Genomic DNA, 19,267 nt, shown 5'->3' with positions numbered 1-19,267 from the left:
AAAAACAATAAACCGAAACAGGTACAAAAGGACACAGGTATGAAGAATACAACACTAAGTGGCAGTACATAAAACAGAGGGCCCAAGATGCCACCCACAGCCGAAGCATACCATACTCAAATTATATAGGACATCAATCCATAAATATGGGCAAAAGATATACAAAGTGCTGGTACTATGACCCGATATCCAAAAAGGCAAAAAAGTGTAGCAGAGCAAAATAACGCACATTGCCTGGTATACTCAGCAGTGGGGGACCCAGAGCCCACCCCAACGCGCGTTTCGGAGCCACAGACCAGCTCCTTCCTCAGGGGGCATAGGGGACAAATGAAATCAGCCAACCATATAAACGCACAAAAAGCCAGGCCCAGAGGTAATTACCTACATAAAGATGCGGCACCTGCAGATGCCGCCAACCGCGGCGCCACCCCCACCCGCCGGAGCCGGAAGCACTCGTGAAAACACGTGGTGCAGCCCCATGCGGCAGCGAGGACGCCGATATCGGTGGCTATTGCCAACCACGGCGCTCACGCCGCCAACCGGAACCGGAAACACGCGGGCCCACTTGATCCGGTATCCGTGGCGACGGAGACGCCGCTGGCAGCAAACTACAGGAGCAGCGCCTGCGCGGATATAGCAGGGTGAAGAAACAAACAGGGGAAGAAACAAAACCAAAACGAGGGAGCATGTATAAAGGAGAAAAAACCCACATTATGAAACGAATTACATTACGACGCCTCAGAATCTATGGATATAGAGTCGTCATTGCCCCACACACTATGATCCATGAAAAAGACATAACATATACAGCTATAAATATAAATAAAATAGAACCAATATACCTAAATCTCAAAGACAAACAATGCGAACAATAACAGAAAATACAAAAAAGATTCACAAGGATACAAATAATCAAAAATTATAAAAAATATATTATGCCAACATAGATCCCACTTCAAAACACCCCACAAAAGAAAAAGAAAACATATACAAAAATACATATATAACACCGAACAACACGCAGAAAAAAAAAAAATATATATACATATACAACAAACACATATATATACAGCAGGGCTGACACACATCCCGCTGGCATAGTGTTATTCAGGTACATTTTCACCTATCCATAGCAATAGCACCGATATAAAGCAACCTAAATAACAACAAATACAAAATAGTTAAAAACAGATTAAAAAACAATGTACATGACACTTGTGATAGGAACAAAATACCCAAAAATGGGGAGGAAAGATCACAGAAAAGGAGCAAATGAGATGTTCTCATTCAATCCATTAGGGTGGATTGTCCGTAGTGTCCATATCCACCTCGTTTCCAATTGCGCCAGACGTTTAGCGAGATTACCCCCTCTAATATTAATATGCAAGAGATCAGTACCACGGACGCGCAATTGTGTACTGTCACTATGATGGAATTCTCTAAAATGGCGCGGCAAGGTCTTAAGGGTGGCCACGTCCACGCAGGAGGCTGCCGCCTGTATACCCAACACGTGCTCACGTACCCGGACCTTCAACTGCCGTGTGGTCAAACCCACATAAATCAGGCCACATGGGCACGTAGCATAGTATATGACATAACGGGATATACCGTATTTTTCGGACTATAAGACGCACCGGACCATAAGACGCACCCCAAATTTGGGGTGAAAATTGCAGAAAAAAAGATTTTTTATAAGATGGGGGTCCGTCTTATTGTCCGAATTTACAGTATCTTACCTGAGGGATGGCGGTGGCAGAGCAGGGTCACAGGAGGCAAGGTGTCGGCAGAGATGGGGTGATGCTGGGATGACGAGGTGCTGGGATCAGGAGGTGCTGGGATCAGGAGGTGCTGGGATGAGAAGGTGCTGGGATCAGGAGGTGCTGGGATCAGGAGGTGCTGGGATCAGGAGGTGCTGGGATGAGAAGGTGCTGGGATGAGAAGGTGCTGGGATCAGGAGGTGCAGTGAGAGGTATGGCGTGAGAGGGGTCCCTGGCTTACCATGCAGGCTTACCTAGGTGGCAGAGGTGCGGTGGCAGAGGTCCGGTGGCAGAGGTGCGGTGGCGGGGGTGTGGCGGCAGAGGAGGCGCAGTAAGCGGGGTCCCTTTCCCCGGTATGGTGATGCAGCAGGCCTGGTATGCAGCAGAGCCGGGTGAATCCTCTTGTTATCGGTGGGCGCGGCCATCTTCCTGAGGCCGCGCGTGTGCAGATGAAGCGCTCTGCTCCCGGGCCTTCAGGAAAATGGCCGCGGGAGGCCGCGCGTGCGCAGATGGAGATCGCGGCGGCCATTTTCCTGAAGCCCCGGGAAGCAGAGCGCTCCATCTGCGCACGCGCGGCCTCCGGAAAATGGCGGTGCCCACCGATAACAAGAAGATTCACCCGGCTCTGCTGCATACCGGGCCTGCTGCATCACCATACCGGGGAAAGGGACCCCGCTTACTGCGCCTCCTCTGCCGCCACACCCCCGCAACCGCACCTCTGCCACCGGACCTCTGCCACCTAGGTAAGCCTGCATTGCGACTATTAGACGCACCCACCATTTTCCCCCCTTTTTTTGGGGGGAAAAAGTGCGTCTTTTAGTCCGAAAAATACGGTACATGAAATGCGTTGTCTGATGGTGAATTGCTTCATACCATCAGAAGTAGCAAATGTTGCACATTTGTCAATGTTAGGACAGGCGACACACCTCCCACACGGAGCACAGCCACCCTGCCGCATACCATCTAGAAAAGTTGATGTATTTTGCCCAACATAGTGACTATGCGTCATTTGGTCTCGCAGATTTTTAGCACGTCTGAACGTAATTGGAGGATTATCAGGGAGGAAGTTTTTAATGATCGGATCAACCTTCAAGATAGGCCAAGCATTTTTGAGGGCCAGGCGTAGGTTCTCATGCTGAGGGTTATAAGATGTAATAAATCTAACTATATTATTACCGCCAGATTTTTTTGTGGCTTTATTATATAGTAACCCATTACGGTTGGAGTATTTGGCACGGTGGTATGCCCTCTTCACGCTCCGACCGCTATATCCCCTAGACATGAAGCGTTGTCTCAGTTCCTCCGCTCGTAACTTGAAATCGGCATCAGTAGAACAGACCTGACGGAGCCGGAGGAACTGGCCCACTGGAATCGCTTGGATCATGTGGTGCGGATGACAGGAAGAAGCGTGCAACAAGGTGTTGGTGGCTGTTTGTTTACGAAAAATATCCGTCTGGAGTAGGCCCTGTCCATCCTTACGGATAGTAACGTCGAGAAAATCAATTCTCTCAGAGTCCCACACCGGGGTGAGACGTATGTTAAGATCGTTGCTGTTCAAAGAGGAGATAAATTGCGCAAGGTCGACGGCGGTGCCCTGCCAGACAAAGAAGATATCGTCAATGTATCGCGTCCATAAAAGGATGCGATCCACTGACCCCTGTTTGTCCGACAGGAAGAGATCCCTCTCCCACAGCCCCAGGAACAACCCAGCATAGGCCGGCGCAAAGGCCGCACCCATAGCTGTGCCCTGGAGCTGTAGGTAGAAGGATCCCTTAAACACAAAAAAATTGTGTGTAAGGGTGAACTCCAATAACTCCAGGATGAGGTCCCTCAGGGCTGTAGAAAGCATAGATGTACTGAGAAAACATCTGACAGCACGTAGCCCATCACAATGGCGAATATTCATATATAGGGACTCAACATCAACTGAAGCCAGAAGAGTATCACCCCCTAAGCACAGGCCGTCGACCCTGCGCAACAGATCCCCAGTATCCCTCAGGAAGGAAGGAAGATTGAGCACTAAAGGCTGCAGATGGTAATCGATCCACCTATTCACTTGTTCCAGAAAGTTCCCCCTCCCAGATACAATGGGTCGGCCGGGTGGTGACTTAATATCCTTATGGACTTTAGGAAGAAGATACAGTGTGGGGATAGTGGGATCCTTAACTAGTAGTGCCGAAGCCAGGTCCTTGGTGACAATGTCGTTGTCCACTGCTTTTTTAAGAATTAACTCTAATTTTGCACTAAATGCCGAGAGGGGGTTGTATGTGAGTTTTTTTATAACATACAGCGTTATTAAGCTGGCGAAACGCCTCCTTCTCATACATCACTTTAGGACACACAACGACATTGCCACCCTTATCCGCTGGCTTCAGCACCACATCCGGAAGATTTTGAAGATATGTATATGTACTGCCACTTAGTGTTGTATTCTTCATACCTGTGTCCTTTTGTACCTGTTTCAGTTTATTGTTTTTAATATATATTAATAAAGGTAAACTTTTATGGGATTAATCTGCGTTGTGTGTGGTGATTAGGATAACTGTTATGTTTGCAGCTGTCCCTTTATGGTCCTTGGCATACATACATGGGGTATCTTATTTTTGGTTTCTATTTATATATTAGACTATAATTTTTCCCTGTATGTAAAATGCAAGTTGCAACTCTATTGTCTATACGCCTAACGGTAGTGATTGCCACAAGAAAAACAGTTTTAAGGGTCAGGATTTTTAAACTGATGGCTGATAAAGGTTCAAACGGATCTCGGGTTAGACTATTTAGGACTAGGTTTAAATCCCAAGGAGGGGTCTGGTTATGGAGTCTCGGACAGATCCTAGTAGCAGATGTCAAAAAATGATTAACCCAGCGATGGCCCGCTAAATCCTGATCAAAGAAGGAACTAAGAGCTGATACCTGAACTTTCAGAGTACTAGGCAAGAGCCCTAAATCCAGTCCCTTCTGGAGAAAATCTAAAATTTGTGCAATGTTGGGATGGAAGGGATCAGGCTTATTTGGGAAACACCAGGATGAAAATTGTTTCTAAACTTTGACATAGATGGCTTTGGTTACTGGTTTCCTACTCTTCTGGAGAGTCTGAATTACATCATCTGAGAGACCCCTGTCTTTCAGAATCTCGGCCTCAGTAACCAGGCCTCAAGATTCAACCTGTGTAAGTCCGGGTTTAGCAGGGGACCCTGCTGAAGCAGGTTGACCCTCTGGGGCAGAAGTATCGGGCCCTCCTGAGTCATGTCCGTCAATGGGCTGTACCAGCTTCTTCCTGGCCACTTGAGTGCTACCAGAATCATTGTGACCCGGTCTGACCGGATCTTTTTTTGGAGTTCTTGCTAATATTCGAATTGGCGGGAAGGCATACGCCAGATCGAACTTCCAAGTAGGGGAGAAGGCATTAAACCCCTGTGCTCCGCTTGCGGGATAGAGGGAGAAGAACGTACTTGACTTTGTGCTCTTGCCATTGGCAAACAGGTCTATGTCGGGACTTCCCCACCTCAGAACCAGGGACAAGAAGACCTCCTGGTTTAGGCACCACAGTCTGCTTGGGTATTGTCCGATCCCCTTATATGCGCTGCTGTGATGGATAGAAAATGTTTTTCCGCCCAAGAAAAAATCCTTGCAGCAATTAGTTTCAGGCTGGCGTATTTTGTGCCTCCCTGGTGTCGGAGATAGGCCAATGTGGTAGTATTGTCGAAGACACGTACGTGGTGACCCTGAATGAGGACAGATGTGGCTTTCAGCACTTCCTCTACCACCTTCAATTCCCTTAGGTTTGAGGAGCTGTACCTGATGTTTGGGGGCCACAACCCCTGGAAATGAGATCCTTCCACTATAGCGCCCCAGCCTCTCTGACTGGCATCCGATGTGAGTACCTTCAGAGGAAGCTGATCCCAATTGACTCCCTGTTGGAGGTTTTCATAGTTCAGCCACCATGAGAGGGAGGATTTCTCATAGCCAGGGAGGGGAATCCTCCTGGTTAGTGCATTCTGATGTCATTTTGAATGAAGCAAGACGTGGGATTGAAGGACTCTTGTGTGGACCTGGGCCCAGTAGACTGTCTGGATGCATGACGTCAAAGAGCCTAGCATTGACATCGAGTATCTTAAGGTTGGAGTCCTTTGATTTCTGAATGTGGAAATCCTCTGGACGAGATCGAGCTGACGATCTTTGGGCAAGAAGGACATTCTTTTCCCCAAGTCACAGAATCATAGAATGGTAGAGTTGGAAGGGACCTCCTGGGTCATCTGGTTCAACCCCCTGCTCAAAGCAGGATTCACTAAATCATCCCAGACAATGTGACTCCCAAGAATTTACTCCACGATGACGGATGAAGATCCGATTTTTCCAGGTTCGGAATCCACCCCTGGGGCCTCAGGATGTCCAGGACTTTCGTCAGATCTACTGTAGATTCAGACGAGGAATGGATGGAGCGATAATGAGAAAATCATCCAAATATGGGATGATGCAGATCCCCTGTTGTCGGATGAGAACTGCTGCATCTGACATGATTTTGGTAAATACCCGCGGTGCTGATGAAACTTCAAATGGCAGGACATTGAATTAATAATGGCTCACCCGATGACCTTTGGAAACTGCAAACCTGAGGAACCTTTTGTGGTCCGGATGGATAGGCACATGATAATAGGTGTCCCTCAGGTCTACTGTAGCCATTACCCAATCCTGACCAATAAGCGGGATTGTTGATCTGATCCATTCCATTGTGAATCTTCAATATTTGATCACTTGATTCAGGGGTCTCAGGTCTATGATGATCCGATGTTTTCCGGAGGGTTTTTTCACCAAGAATAGGAGAGAATAGTGGCCCTCCCCTATTTCTTGATATGGTACCTGGGAAATCACTCCTGCCTGAAGCAGACCCTAGAGATCCAAAAGCAAGGATTCTCGAAGATGAGGAGACTGTAGTGAGGCAACTGTCAGATGATAAGGGGGAGGACTCTCGAATTCCAACGTCAAGCCTTCCCGTATGGTACGCAGGACCCACTGGTTTGCGGAGATTGCCTGCCACTGGGAGAGGAAACCAGAGTCAACCCCCGACCGGAGAACAGTCATTGCTTCTCAAGGGCCTGCTGATGTTGGGGAACAAGGATGTTCCTGGCTGTACCCACTTTTGGACAACTCCACCGACCTCTTTTACCTTTACCCCTGTAATCCCTCTGGGAAGCTGGCTCACGAGAAGGACGAAAAAAGCATTTCCTAGAGCTTTTCTGCTCTGGAAGAGCTTTCTTCTTATCTGTAGCCTTACCTAAAATTTCATCCAGGGTCGGGCCAAACACATAATGTCCCTGATAGGGAATACAGCATAGTTTGGATTTGGAGGTAAGGTCACCTCCCCATGATTTAAGCCATATAGCTCTCCTAGATGAACTGGAGAGGACTGCAGATCTAGCTGCTACACGGACCGACTCAGCAAAGGCATCCGCCAGGAACCCAGTTGCTTTCTGAAGTAGAGGCAGGGAGTCTAGTATCTCTTCCCTAGATGTTCCCTGAGAAAGGTTAGCTTCTAATGTATGCAGCCAGAGGAATAGGGATCTGGCAACACATGTTGGGGCCACATTTGTTTTTAGTAGATTGGTGGAGGTGTTCCAGGATTTCCTTAACAAGCTCTCGATTTTTCGATCCATGGGATCTTTGAGCTGAGAGGAATCTTCGAAAGAAAGAGATGTCTTTTTGGTTACCCTGGACACCTGTACATCCACCTTGGGGGTTTCCCATAAAGAGCAGTCCCCTTCAAGAGGGAAGTGATTCTTTAGTTCTGAAGGGACACTCAGACTTTTTTAAATAGGCCCCATTTAAGAAGGACAAGATTTTTGATATTTTCATGTATGGGAAAACCTTTTTGGATCTTGGGCTTTAACCCACCAAACATATCGTCCTGTACAGAGTGACTCACTTCCTCCTACTCCACCCCTATGGTGCCCCTCACCATACTAACTAGCTCTTCCATATCTTCGGAAAAGATATTTTTTTATTATCTGGTTTGGAGGTGGAAGTGGAACCCTCATTCTCCCAAATGTCCTCTGAACCCGAGGTACGGATTTCGCCTGAGTCAGATTCCATGGGAGCCATCTTCCTTTCCTTAGGAGAAGGGGGCTGTGGTGTTGGGGCCTGGGAGACGGCCGCCATAGAGGACTGAACCTCCTGTTTGATGAGGGTTCTGATGCTGTCCTTGAGGGTTGTTCGTTCCGTAGCACATCATTCGTGCACGGTTGGCACAGCTTTTTCCTATATGCGGAAGGAAGCTTGGAAGCACACACACCACATTTGTGGCTGGGAATCTTATCCTTTTTAGGGGCAGGGACCTTGTCAAGCTAAGTCACCCAATAACTATCTGGACAGCAAGGAAGCCACCATCGCTACTTACAGTAGAAGGGTCAACGCTGGACTCTGCAGAAGCAGAGAGTATGGGTTTGTCGCCGTCCATATGGTCAGTCTGTCACCAGTCACAGAGGGACACAGACAAATGGCCTTACCTGGAGGCTTACCCAGACCAGAATTTTATACCACCGAGGTCACAGCGTGACTTAGTGCTCCTGCTCCCCACGGTCCGTATGGAGTACCCACAGGGAGGACACCCATCATGTCAGCTGCAGAAAAAAGCCATCCGGCGCGCACGTGCACCCCAGCGTGGAATGCACAGAAGCAAACCGGAAGTTCAGCAACATCACTTCCGGTACACGCACACCTCCAGAACAGCAGCGAGGAGAGAGGAAGCAGGGGAGCTACAGGAGGACCCCGGATGCACGTCAGTGCCCTGCTTTACCTCGCAAGAAGGCGCAGAAAGGGCGGGATGGAGGGTCCCAAGTCACACAGAGGCATGGAGATGGGAGCAGTCACCGGAGTAGGAGAGCGGAGCCCCCGACCTCGACTGCCCAGCATAAAAGGTAACCAGTAGCGATGAGTATACTCGTTACTCGAGATTTCCCGAGCACGTTCGGGTGTCCTCCGAGTATTTTTTAGTGCTCGGAGATTTAGTTTCCATTGCAGCAGCTGAATGATTTACATGTGTTAAGCAGCTTGATTACATGTGGGGATTCCCTATGAACCAGGCAACCCTCACATGTACTTATGCTGGCTAGCAGCTGTAAATCATGCAGCTGCGTCAACAAAAACTAGATCTCCGAACAGTTTCAAATACTCGGAGACCCCCCGAGCATGCTTGGGAAATCTCAAGCAACGAATATACTCCCTCATCACTAGTAACCAGCGCTCCCGATCACCGGCCATGGCAGCACTATCAGGAAACCTCTTCATGCCCCATAGGGGACAGGAAAAACACTGGTGGTTGCAGGAAGGGGAGGGATATTTAACCTCTTTGTTTCTGGTCCCCTATTAGGGCGGGGAGACATCCTCCGATATTGCTGTCGTGGAAGGTGACTGGAGAAAAACTAATTTTTGAAAACAAACAAGTGTCTTAGTGTGTGAGAGCAGCCAAACATAAAAATCTGATATAAATCTGGCATCACCATAATCGCACAGACCTGAAGAATAAAGGTGTCTAATCACTTATACTGCACTAGTAACAGCATAAAAATTTTTAAGACCAATTCTTCACCTGCTGTTGATTTGTTCATTCTGCCTCCCAAAGATCACAGTAAGGCTCGGCTCACATTTATCCTGCGCTCTACGCTTAGACCAGGGTTTCCGTGTAAATCTCTGAAATATGTGATTCAGATGGAACTCTCAGCAGTAGATTTCCAATATTGAGACAGATAAAGGCACTGTGGATGCTGTCTGACCAGTGATCTGGCAATATCCGACTTTTATTAGGCGTGCATAAAAGCGCCATCTGCTACAGTTTTTTGCACCTCTGAAAAAAAGGACACCGTTTAACAGAGACCAGACGGTGTCAAGAGTAACTCTGCTGCCTCATTATAGCGAATAGATCCATTGGGGGTTTCATCAGAATTATGTCACTGAGATTTAACCTCTTAAAGACCGCTGATAAATAAGCATTAAAACAGCGGTCATTAAGGGTACTTACTCCCTTACTGCCATTTTAAAATGGCGATCGGGAACAAGAAGATAGTGCCATCCAGCGGCTTCGATTCCTGCGGGCGTCAGCTGTACATGACAGCTGACACCCTGCAGTATCGGACCTGACCAGTTTTGTGACCAATTGGGGCCGATTAACCCCTTAAATACTGCTGACAATCAAGACAGCGGTATTTAATTTATTACAAGAGGGTCACAAGACCCTCTTAGTAACCATTGGGTCCCCGCGATAAGAGTCGCAGGTCCCGATGGTTACCATGTGCACACATGCACAAATTCCGTTTTGCCATTCAAAAAGCAGCGCCTCTGATATAAAGAAAAAAAAAAAAAAGGGTACCCATAATTGTATCATCGCGTCCGGAACGACCTGCTCTATAAAACTGGCAGGCTATTTATTCCGTTTGGTGAACACCGTAAAAAAAAAAAATGCAGAAAAGATGGCTTTTTCATCATACTGACTCACAAAAAACTGAATAAACAGATATCAAAAAGTCATATATAAAAGTACAAATGAAAACGCCAAACCATCCCACAAAAAAACATGTTTTCACATGTCAGGGGCTCTTCATTTGTGACATACAGTCATGGTCAAAAGTATTGACACCCCTGCAATTCTGTCAGATAATACTCATTTTCTTCCTGAAAATGATTGCAAACACAAATTATTTGGTATTATTATCTTCATTTAATTTGTCTTAAATGAAAAAACACAAAAGAGAATGAAGCAAAAAGCAAAACATTGATCATTTCACACAAAACTCCAAAAATGGGCCAGACAAAAGTATTGGCACCCTCAGCCTAATACTTGGTTGCACAACCTTTAGCCAAAATAACTGTGACCAACCGCTTCTGGTAATCATCAATGAGTTTCTTACAATGCTCTGCTGGAATTTTAGACCATTCTTCTTTGGCAAACCGCTCCAGGTCCCTGATATTTGAAGGGTGCCTTCTCCAAACTGCCATTTTTAGATCTCTCCACAGGTATTCCATGGGATTCAGGTCTGGACTCATTGCTGGCCACCTTAGAAGTCTCCAGTGCTTTCTCTCAAACCATTTTCTAGTGCTTTTTGAAGTGTGTTTTGGGTCATTGTCCTGCTGGAAGACCCATGACCTCTGAGGGAGACCCAGCTTTCTCACACTGGGCCCTACATTATGCTGCAAAATTTGTTGGTAGTCTTCAGACTTCATAATGCCGTGCACACGGTCAAGCAGTCCAGTGCCAGAGGCAGCAAAGCAACCCCAAAACATCAGGGAACCTCCGCCATGTTTGACTGTAGGGACCGTGTTCTTTTCTTTGAATGCCTCTTTTTCTCTCCTTTAAACTCTATGTTGATTCCTTTGCCCAAAAAGCTCTACTTTTGTCTCATCTGACCAGAGAACATTCTTCCAAAACGTTTTATGCTTTTTTAGGTAAGTTTTGGCAAACTCCAGCCTGGCTTTTTTATGTCTCGGGGTAAGAAGTGGGATTTTCCTGGGTCTCCTACCATACAGTCCCTTTTCATTCAGACGCCGACGGATAGTACGGGTTGACATTGTTGTACCCTCAGACTGCAGGGCAGCTTGAACTTGTTTGGATGTTAAGGTACCGTCACACTAAACGATATCGCTAGCGATCCGTGACGTTGCAGCGTCCTGGCTAGCGATATCGTTCAGTTTGACACACAGCAGCGATCAGAATCCTGCTGTGATGTCGTTGGTCGCTGCAGAAAGTCCAGCACTTTATTTCGTCGCTGGACTTCCTGCTGACATCGCTGAATCGGCGTGTGTGACGCCGATTCAGCGATGTCTTTGCTGGTAACCAGGGTAAACATCGGGTTACTAAGCGCAGGGCCGCGCTTAGTAACCCGATGTTTACCCTGGTTACCAGCGTAAAAGTAAAAAAAAACCAAACACTACATACTTACCTTCCGCTGTCTGTCCCTCGGCGCTCTGCTTCTCTGCCCTGTGTAAGCACAGCGGCCGGAAAGCAGAGCGGTGACATTGTCGGTATCGCTGCAGCATCGCTTAGTGTGACGGTACCTTAAGTCGAGGTTCTTTATCCAACATCCGTACAATCTTGCGTTGAAATCTCTTGTCAATGTTTCTTTTCCGTCCACATCTAGGGAGGTTAGCCACAGTGCCATGGGCTTTAAACTTCTTGATGACAGTGCGCACGGTAGACACAGGAACATTCAGGTCTTTGGAGATGGACTTGTAGCCTTGAGATTGCTCATGCTTCCTCACAATTTGGTTTCTCAAGTCCTCAGACAGTTCTTTGGTCTTCTTTCTTTTCTCCATGCTCAATGTGGTACACACAAGGACACAGGACAGAGGTTGAGTCAACTTTAATCCATGTCAACTGGCTGCAAGTGTGATTTAGTTATTGCCAACACCTGTTAGGTGCCACAAGTAAGTTACAGGTGCTGTTAATTACACAAATTAGAGAAGCATCACATGATTTTTTGAACAGTGCCAATACTTTTGTCCACCCCCTTTTTTATGTTTGGTGTGGAATTATATCCAATTTGGCTTTAGGACAATTCTTTTTGTGTTTTTTTCAATTAAGACAAATTAAATGAAGATAATAATACCAAATAATTTGTGTTTGCAATCATTTTCAGGAAGAAAATGAGTATTATCTGACAGAATTGCAGGGGTGTCAATACTTTTGGCCATGACTAGCATTCATAATATATCCTAGGTAAATAGTGCTGCCATGTGCCCAAGCAGAAGTAGATATTATTTATTATTATTTATTATTATAGCGCCATTTATTCCATGGCGCTTTACATGTGAGGAGGGGTATACATAATAAAAACAAGTACAATAATCTTAAACAATACAAGTCACAAATGGTACAGGAGGAAAGAGGACCCTGCCTGCGAGAGCTCACAATCTACATATGGGGTATAGCCGCATTTGGGACAAATTGCAAAACAAATCATGGGGTCCGTTCTCTCCTATTATCCAGTGTGAAAATTACAAAATTTGGGGCTAAAACATTTTCGTGAAAAAAAAAAAAGAAAATCTTCAATAGGATGATCTAATGTTATCAAATTTTATGTAGTACCTGTGGGTTCAAAACACTCACTATGACTCTGGATAAAATACTTGAGGGTTGTAGTTTCCAAAATGGGGTCGCTTCAGGGGCTCTTCAAACGTGACATAACACCCGCTGACCATTCCATCAAATGCATTCCAAAACATCACCCTTTCCTTTCCGAGCCCTGCTGTGCACCTAAACAGTGGTTTTCCTCCACATATGGGGTATTGGCGTACTCAGGAGACATTGCTCAACACATTTTGGAGTCCATTTTCTCTTGTTACCCTTGTAAAAATAAAAAATTTGCTAAAGGTGTGAAAAAAAGTTAATGTTCATTTTCTTCCACATTTCACAAATTCCTGTGAAGCACCTGAAGGGTTAATAAACTTCTTGAATGTAGTTTTGAGCACCTTGAAGGGTGCAGTTTTTAAAATGGTGTCACTTTTGGGTACTTTTTCATACAGACCCCTCAAAGTCACTTCAAATATGATGTGGTCCCTAAAAAAATAATTTTGTAAATTTTGTTGGAAAAGTGTGAAATCGCGAGTCAACTTGTAACCCTTCTAACTTACTAACCCCCCAAAAAATATGCTTCAAAAATTGTGCCGATGTAAAGTAGACATGTGGGAAATGTTATTTATTAAAGGGACACTGTCACCTGAATTTGGAGGGAACAATCTTCAGCCATGGAGGCGGGGTTTTGGGGTTTTTGATTCACCCTTTCCTTACCCGCTGGCTGCATGCTGGCTGCAATATTGGATTGAAGTTCATTCTCTGTCCTCCATAGCACATGCCTGCGCAAGGCAAGATTACCTTGTGTGTTTGCGTTGTTGTGTGTTACGTCGGCGACGCAACGCACAACGCATGCAAAAACGCATGGTTTTGTGACGCATGCGTCCATTTCTGGCTTGCTTTTGGACGCAAAAAAATGCAACTTGCTGCTTCCTCTGCGCCCTGACGCTTGCGCCAAAAATGACGCATGCAATCTTACCTTGTGCAGGCATGTACTATGGAGGACAGAGTATGAACTTCAATCCAATATTGCAGCCAGCATGCAGCCAGCGGGTAAGGAAAGGGTGAATCAAACACCCGAAAACCCCACCTCCATGGCTGAAGATTGTTCCCTCCAAATTCAGGTGACAGTGTCCCTTTAAATATAGGGGCGCATGATGCATGCATCACCGCGGCTGCGCCCGACGCAACGCTAATGTGAACGTAGCCTAACAAAGCACCATGTCCGGTCCCTGTGCCCTGTAATGGCAGATGTCGGGCAGAATAAAGAAGTTTAAAGGGACACTGTCACCTGAATTTTGAGGGAATAATCTTCAACCATGGAGGCGGGGTTTTGGGGTTTTTGATTCACCCTTTCCTTACCTGCTGGCTGCATGCTGGCTGCAATATTGGTTTAAAGTTCATTCTCTGTCCTCCATAGTACACGTCTGCGCAAGGCAAGATTGCACTGTGCAGGCATGTACTACGGAGGACAGAGAATGAACTTCAATCCAATATTGCAGCCAGCATGCAGCCAGCGGGTAAGGAAAGGGTGAATCAAAAACCCCAAAACCCCGCCTCCATGGCTGAAGATTGTTCCCTCCAAATTCAGGTGACAGTGTCCCTTTAAGTATTTTACGTGACATCTCTTTCTGATTTAAGGGCATAAGAATTCAAAGCTTGAAAATTGCTAAATTTTCGCCAAACATAAGTCAATATCGAAGAAATTTTGCCACCATCATGAAGTTCAATATGTGACGAAAAAACTGATTCAGTGGGATACGTTGAACCATTCCAGAATTATGAACTCAAAGTGAAAGTGGTCAAAAATGTAAAATATGGCTTGGTCATGAAGGTCAAAATTGGCTCAGTTATTAACCCCTTTTCACCCCAAGGTGGTTTGCATGTTAATGACTGGGCCAATTTTTACAATTCTGATCACTCAATTTATGAGGTAATAACTCTGGAACACTTCAATGGATCCCACTGATTCCGAGTGTCTTTTTGTGACATATTGTACTTCATAATAGTGGTAAAATTTCACAGCTATAACTTGCGTTTGTGAAAATAAAAACCCTGAAATTTGGTGAAAAGTTGAAAAATTTCACAATTTTCAATTTTTTAATCCTTATGCCCTTAAATCAGTGTTCCCCAACTCCAGTCCTCAAGAGCCACCAACAGTCCATGTTTTCAGGATTTCATTAGTTTTGCACAGGTGATTGAATTCTTGCCTGTCCAAGTGATGCAATTATCACCTGTGCAATACTAAGGAAATCCTGAAAACATGACCTGTTGGTGGCTCTTGAGGACTGGAGTTGGGGAACACTGCCTTAAATGAAAGATGTGTCACGTAAAATAGTTAAACAACATTTCCCACATGTCACACATTTTTGTTAGAAAGTTATAAGGGATAAAGTTGACCAGCAATTTCTCTTTTTTTTTTTTAGGGACCGCCTCACATTGGAAGTGACTTTGAGGGGTCTATATGATAGACTTTACCCAAAAGTGACACCATTCTAATAACTGCACCTCTCAGGGTTCTGAAAACCGCATTCATAAAATGTATTAATCTTCTGGTGCTTCACAGGAATTTTTGTAATGTGGGAAAAAAACAACCCACAAGGGTGACAGGAAAAAATGGACCCCAAAATTTGTTGTGCAACTTCTCCCGAGTATGCCGATACCCCATATGTGGGGGAATATTATTGTTTGGGCGCACGGCAGGACTTAGAAGGGAAGGAGCGCCATTTGACTTTTTGAATGTAACATTTCCTGGAATCATTAGCGGATGTCATGTCCTGTTTGGAGAGCCCCTGATGTTCCTAACCAATGGAAACCTGCCACAAGTGACCTCATTTTGGAAACTAGACCACTCAATGAATGTATTTAGATGTGTGGTGAGCACCTTGAACCCCCAGTTGCTTCACAGAATATATTATAACGTTGAGCCATGAAAATAAAATTATATTTTCCCCACAAAAAGTTATTTTAGCATCAATTTTTTTTTTCACAAGGGTAACAGCAGAAATTGCACCATACAATTTGTTGTGCAATTTCTCTTGAATACGCCGATATCCCATATGTGGGGTGTGACAAAACACTCTGGGATCGCCTTTGCTGGGGTCAAAGGCCACGTGGTTTGTGCATTGAATCTGAGGCGTACAGCAGGTTTCTGAGCAGGCTGACCTCAGGTCAGATTTATTAACGTGAAAGCAACACAAAAAACAAAACATAAAAATAAATCCTAGCCTGTCCGGCACTAACTAAACAAAATACGTTGCTATCTCAACAACTGGGGGGCTTCTCCCACCCAGCTAACATCACACAATTCTTGAGCAGAGCTCTTCACTCACGTTTGTCCCACACAGGCAGGCAATCTGTGTGCCCCAGGCAGACACTGGAAACACCCAGCTGGTCATCTTTTATTCCTGCAATCATTAACCCATTAGCACCCTGAAGATACTGAGTGGCCTAATTCACATAGGACAAACACCTGGGCGAGATATACCTGCCTCCATCTACCACACCAGCATGAGTCTTACAGGGGGAATACTACTTTTGAAGCACAATGAAATGTTCAGAAGGGAAGAGGCGCCATATTGGAGTTCTGATTTTGCTGGAATGGTTTGAGGGTGTCATGTCACATTGGCAAAGCCCCTGAGGTGCCAGAACGGCAGAACCACCCCACCATAAGTGATCTCATTTTACAAAATACACTCCCCAATGAATTCATGTAGGGGTGCAGTGATTGTATTGAAATCGGTGAAGAATAATTTACATGTTTACCACTAAAATGTTGTTTTAGCCCCAAATTTTTTATTGTTCCAAGGGCTAAAAGGAATTATTATTATTTTTTTTTTTACAACAAACTGAGGTCCATTTTGCCCTGAGTGAGCCAATACTCTACATGTAATCAGGAAATATGCAGGCTCTTCATGCATGTGCTGTGACTGTCACACAGCCGCGACACATGCAGCTGCGGTGCCTAACAGCTGATTATCAGGAGCGCTCCAGGTATCTGGGTTCCCAATGCAGCTATTCGGTAAGCGCTATAACTATTCGGATAAGGCCAGTTTCACACGTCAGTGGCTCCGGTACGTGAGGTGACAGTTTCCTCACGTAGCCACATTAAAATCAATGCATCTTTTCAGATGTCATTGATTTTTTGCGGACCGTGTCTCCGTGTGCCAAACACGGAGACATGTCAGTGTTCGTGGGAGCGCACGGATTACACGGACCCATTAAAGTTAATGGGTCCGTGTAAAACACGTACCGCACACGGACGTTGTCCGTGTGCAATGCAGGAGACAGCGCTACATTAAGCGCTGTCCCCCCCACTGGTGCTGAAGCCCCATTCATATCTTCCCTGCAGCAGCGTTTGCTGTAGAGAAGATATGAATATTAGTGTGTAAAATCCAGATCCAGGTCATCAACCCCCTCCCACCCCCTGTGCGCCCTTCCCCCCCCCCCCCCCCCCGCTGTGATTAAAATACTCACCTAGCTTCCGGATCCCTCGCAGCGTCCTGTCCTGGCCGCACCATGTACTGTTTGAGCGGTCACGTTGGGCCGCCGATTACAATCATGAATATGCGGCTCCACCTCCCATAGGGGTGGAGCCGCATATTAATTACTGTAAATGAGCGGCCCCACGTGACTGCTCATACAGTACATGGTGCGGCCAGGACAGGACGCTGCGAGGAGCTAGGTGAGTATTTTAATCACAGCAGGGGGGGGGTTTGGGGGTGCACATGGGGTGGGAGGGGGCTGATGACCTGGATCTGGATTTTACACACTAATATTCATATCTTCTCTACAGCAAACGCTGCTGCAGGGAAGATATGAATGGGGCTTCAGCACGATGCCAGGGACAGCGCTAAACTTTAGCGCTGTCTCCGGCATGGTGCGTGTGGTACCCAGTGGGCACACGGGCGGCACACGTGTGCCACACTGATGTACCACAGAAACGCACCGGCACACGGACACAGATAATTCCGGTACCGATTTTTCCGGTACCGGAATTATCTGGACGTGTGAGACTGGCCTAAGAAGGGATCCAAAGCTATTCGCTCATCCCTAATGATAACATGTCTTAGTATTTCAGCCCACCCATTCCCTTAAAGGGAATCTGTCACCCCAAAAATGGCCTATAAACTTCGGCCACCGGCATCAGGGGCTTATCTGCAGCATTCTGGAATGCTGTAGATAAGCCCCCGATGTAACCTGAAAGATAAGAAAAAGATGTTAGATTATACTCACCCAGGGACGGTCTGGTCCGATGGCTCTCACAGTCCGGGACCTTCCATCTTCATACAATGTCGTCCTCTTCTTGCAGCGGCTCCGGAACAGGCGTACTGATTTGCCCTGTTGAGGGCAGAGCAATGTACTGCAGTGCGCTGGCGCCGGGCATCTCTGACTTTTCCCGGCGCCTGCGCACTGCAGTATTTTGACAAGAGGACGTGATCGTATGAAGATGGGAGGCGCCACACCCGGGCAGCGACACCCAACGGACCTGACCGCACCAGACCGCCCATGGGTGAATATAATATAACCTCTTTTTCTCCTCTTTCAGGATACATCGGGGGGCTTATCTACAGCATTACAGAATGCTGTAGATAAGCCCCCGATGCCAGTGGCCTTAGTTTACAGGCCATTTTTGGGGTGACAGATTCCCTTTAACAACCTTGGTTACTCTTCTCCGTGCCAGCTCTACATCACCCATGTCAATCTTATACACTGGACCCCAAAATTGTACACAAATGAATAAAAGAAACTTTGTAATTTATTTTATCAGACAAATCAGCTTCTTTCTCCATTTATCAGCCACATCTTCCCATCCGATGCCTCCTGATCTCGCCTTCTACTCTGACAAGACAGGCTGCCTAATATACAGTACATGATGGAGAAGAGGAGTGAGGATCAGTCAGCACAGAGAAAATTACAGACATTTGTTGCAGATTTAGGCAACTATTAGGCTGCCCTCACACTAGCAGTATTTGGTCAGTATTTTACATCAGTATTTGTAGCCAAAACCAGGAGTGGAACAATTAGAGGAAAAGTATAATAGAAACACATGCACCACTTCTGTATTTATCACCCACTCCTGGTTTTGGCTACAAATACTGAGGTAATATACTGACCAAATACTGATAGTGTGACGGCAGCCTTAGAGCTCAGTACAATGCTGAAGAAAAAACACATTTTTAAAACCATTTGCTAAACACCAAGTAGAAATAAAAAACAACGAACAAACTGAATTTGCATTTTTTCAGCTACAGCTTTCCCCATAAAGTGCAGTAGAAAGTGATCAAAACATCCTATGTACCCCAAAACAGCATCAATAATAGCTCGCCACACGAAAATCAAGCCCTCATGTAGCGCCGTCTATGGAAGAACAGAAACGGTACAGGTCTTTAACCCCTTTATGACCGGTACATCATAGGTCACCTCCTCGCTTGATGTGGGCTGCGGCGCT

General features: G+C 46.0%; 1 long non-coding RNA gene across 1 annotated transcript in view; it reads right to left on the bottom strand.

Moving 5' to 3' along the window:
* The window catches only part of LOC138676570 (uncharacterized), a 156,896-nt gene that overhangs the window by 121,276 nt on the left and 16,353 nt on the right, over window positions 1-19,267 (bottom strand). The window lies entirely within an intron of this gene.

This window comes from Ranitomeya imitator, chromosome 1, assembly GCF_032444005.1.
Source record: "Ranitomeya imitator isolate aRanImi1 chromosome 1, aRanImi1.pri, whole genome shotgun sequence".
Lineage (NCBI taxonomy): Eukaryota > Metazoa > Chordata > Amphibia > Anura > Dendrobatidae > Ranitomeya > Ranitomeya imitator.
This window is presented reverse-complemented; position numbering and strand designations above follow the sequence as displayed.